A 4283-nucleotide genomic window follows, 5' to 3' on the forward strand; every position below is an offset into this window, starting at 1 on the left:
CCTTTCCCTGATGCTGAAACATGAATGGGCAAGGGCCACCCTCCTCACCCCAGGACCACAAAGGAGTGGGCTTTCCTTGCATTTCCCCACAGCACATCCTCCACCCTCACAACACCAGCTCTGTGCTGAGAGCAAATGAAGGTATTTTCTGCACACATTTGTAGAAACTAGGATCGGAGTCTTCCAGGCTTAGCCCACTCTCATCCAAAGGAGGCTTATTATACTGTGAAGCCTCAGCCAACAAATTAGAGGCCAAATATGACATTGTACAGCTTCAGTTCCATTTGCAAAATATTTCTGTCTTTGGGCCACACTGCCTGGTGAAGGGTGCCCCTCTTCCCTGCCTGTGGCGTCTTCTGACTAATAGTCACACATGGGCTGGGCACAGTGGCTCATGCCTATAATCCCAGCACCTTGGGAGGCTGAGGCGGGTGGATCACGAGGTCAGGAGATCGAGACCATCCTGGCTAACACCGTGAAATCCCGTCTCTACTAAAAAATACAAAAAATTTAGCCTGGCTTGGTGGCAGGTGCCTGTAGTCCCAGTTACTCGGGAGGCTGAGGCAGGAGAATGGCGTGAACCCGGGAGGCGGAGCGTGCAGTGAGCTGAGATCGCGCCACTGCACTCCAGCCTGGGCAACAGAGCAAGATTCCGTCTCAGAAAAAAAAAAAAGAAGAAATAAACACTATACCTATGTATATAATCTTAAGATTTTATATGTCTTGCATACAGTTGATTGTATCACTTAACTCAATTTTTAAACTGAAATTTGCATATATAGGATAAATGATAGAAAGATAAATGATAGATAATAGGTTATATATGTGTGTGTATGAATATATATAGAGAAAAATGTATATAATTCACTGAATGATTTCCTTCAGTTAAAAAGAATCTATGCATGTCTATTTTTTTTCCATCTTGTATTAGATGGAAGTTGTATTTTTTCCTTAGGAGTTACCATAAAAGGATGAAAGGAGATCAAGGGAGGCCAGAAGGGAGAGTGTCTGTAGCTACATTCCCAATAAGTTCTTTCCAACCATCACTTAGGCAATTGCTAGACAAACTCAGCAAAGAATGGGGCTTGCTTTGGCTTAAACTGTCAACGCTAGGTTGTTTGGTCCTCACACCGATCTGGGCCAAGGTGCAATGCTTTATCAAAGCTGCAGCCACCTTTCTAGTAAGAAGCGCCACTTCAGCCTGGAGGAAGCAGCAGGGAGACACCAGGGCAGGACCCCAAATGCCACAGTCATTCACAGTTCCTCAGGCAGCAGCTACCAGTCCCCGTCACTGAGAAATGACTTGCAGTTGTTTGTTTCTCTTATTCTATGTTGGAAGCCACTTTGTGGTTCTTACTGGAGTCTGACTCATTTACATTCATGTTTTAAAGAAATTTTTTTTTTTTTTTTTTTTTTTTTTTTTGAGATGGAGTCTTGTCCTGTCGCTCAGGCTGGAGTGCAGAGGTGTAATCTTGGGTCAATGCAACCTCTGCCTCCTGGGGTCAAGCAATTCTCCTCCCTCAGCCTCCCCAGTAGCTGGGATTCCAGGCACCTGCCACCATGCCTGGCTAATTTTTATATATATATATATATTTTTTTTTCGTAGAGACAGGGTTTCACCACGTTGGCCAGGCTGGTCTGAGGAACGCCTGATCTCAGATGATCCGCTGGCCTCGGCCTCTCAAAGTGCTGGGATTACAGGTGTGGAACACTGCGCCTGGCCAGGAAACATTTTCTAAGTATAGAAAAATGAAATCAACTGCCATGATTCAGGGTTGGAGGAACTAAGTCAGTTGTTTCGTTTTTAATAAAAGTCTTGTGTTACCACGAATTTATAGGAAAAGCATCAGAGTAAGAGGCCATTTCTATCTACTCCAAGATGAAACAGGGTAGATGCTCAGTGCCTGCTGCCTCCATTCCAATTCAGCAGCTGCCTGGGGTAACAAGCCCCATGTTTCTTTATTTTCTAAATGAGAATAAACCCACTTTGAACTACAGACTTCTTTTTTTTTTTTTTTTTGACAGTCTCGCTCTGTCACCCAGGCTGGAGTGAGTGGCATGATCTCCTCACTACAAGCTCCGCCTCCCGGGTTCACGCCATTCTCCTGTCTCAGCCTCCCGAGTAGCTGGGACTACAGGCGCCGCCACCTCGCCCGGCTAGTTTTTTGTATTTTTAGTAGAGACGGGGTTTCACCGTGTTAGCCAGGATGGTCTCGATCTCCTGACCTCGTGATCTCCCCGCCTCGGTCTCCCACAGTGCTGGGATTACAGGTGTGAGCCACCGCGCCCTGCTGAGCACCGCAGACTTCCAAGCGTGAGGGGGCATCCTGAGCACTCATTCCCCAGCCTGACAAGAGGAGGCAGGTGCGCCAACCGCTGGGGGGACGGTCACTATTGCTGACTGGTCTCCCTCCGGTGCTCCACTCCGGGCAGCTGAGCACTCTGCGAGGAGATGGGCCAGAACCACCTCAGTGACCACACACTCCCAACTCTGTTCCCAGCATAGCGTCCAGCCTCTCCGGGCTGCCCCTGGCAAAGCCTGTCTAATACTGCACGGAGCACAGATCCTGGGGCCACCTCTCTCTGCAAAGCCCTTTCTCCTTGTCATCTGAAGAAACCTGGAGAAATGTTACATAGACCTGAATCCCCTGGGGTTCATAGACAAATGTTACATAGACACTGGCCCCTCTGGGGTGCCAAGCTTATTTCTTCTCAGTGGCCTAATTTTTTCTTTAAATCCTTTGTCCCACTTAAGAATGGGGAGAGGGAAGCGGAGGTTAAGGACAATCAGGATGTCAACACCTTAATACCTGAGTGGACTCTCCTCACACTAGATTTACAAAGAAAAATTAAACTACTTTTTAATGATAGGATCATTTTAACTTTTCTTCCTGTGACGTTTTCAAAAATGATATATATTAAAAAAAAAAAAGGAGCTTATTTCAGGTGTCTTGCTGCTGGCAGCCTAGCGAAGTAACTGTTATTACTATTATTTTTAGGTGTTATTTATACACCCCATTATACTTCAGGGAATCTGAGATGAAAGAAACTAGTTTATAAAAACCAATACAGATTCTCATGATTCAAATAAACTGTTGGCCGGGCACGATGGCTTACACCTGTAATCCCAGCACTTCGGAAAGCCGATTTGGATGGATCACCTAAGGTCAGGAGTTCAAGACCAACCTGGTCAACATGGCGAAACCCCGTCTCTACTAAAAATGCAAAAATTAGCCGGGCATGGTGGCACATGCCTGTAATCCAAGCTACTTGGGAAGCTGAGGCGGGAGAATCGCTTGAACCCAGGAGGCAGAGGTTGCAGTGAGTCAAGATCGCACCATTGCACTCTAGCCTGGGCAACAAGAGCGAAACTCCATCTCAAAAAATAAATAAATAAAAATTTTAAAATAAGCTTATAACATTTCTTATTCTAATAATTTAACTCAGCACAGTTACAATTAAATAACGTAAAGATCTTTCGGATTTGGTTTTGGTTTTTTTCTCAAATCACTCTGGGTGGCTCCCTGTTGATGTTCAACCATGTCTGGTTTGGTGGAATATGTAAGTTGAATAGAATGGTATTGGTAGTGATTTTCTGTCAATTGGTAAGTTAAGAAATGGTTTGAGTATGCGAAAAGTAGACTGTGCTATGTTATGAAAAGACCTCCTTGAGGGCTTGGGGTCTTTTCTTTCTCAACACTGCTGGAACAGTGGATACCTAACAAGCTTGGGTACAGCTGTTACCCAAGTGTCCAGCTGAGGCTTCCACCTCTTACAGAGTGAACCTCACTGCTATGCCAGAGGCTTCCCAGGAAAAGAGCTTGGATCTGGGATACACAATTAAGAGCTCATTTAAAAGAAAGATCCTGCAATGTTAAACATCAAAATATCTGTGCATTTATATATACAGTTACATACTTAGTATGACACTGGTTACCAACTTGGCTGAGTCTGCTGAGGCGGAACACACACACACACAAGTCACATACATGGATTTATTACTTACAGATAGGCAGCAAGGGCGAACAGCACCTGGGATTCATGGCAAGCTAGTCCTCCAAGGCTAGGGAAAGCTGCTCGAGGAAGGTGTAGTCCTGTCTGTGTATGCCACCCTTGTACCTCAGCTAGGGACTCGCAAAAGCAGCCCCCCCCGGGTTTTATACTCCAAGGTGAAGCTACCCCCTGGACAAAGCATTCAAATACCTTCTATTTCCAAGGAAACTGGAACCGGGCCTGGGCTGTTCTAGCCAGTCCTTCCCTCTCTCAGGATGTTGCATTCCCAG

The sequence above is a fragment of the Macaca thibetana genome, chromosome 15 (assembly GCF_024542745.1).
Source record: "Macaca thibetana thibetana isolate TM-01 chromosome 15, ASM2454274v1, whole genome shotgun sequence".
Taxonomy (NCBI): Eukaryota; Metazoa; Chordata; class Mammalia; order Primates; family Cercopithecidae; genus Macaca; species Macaca thibetana.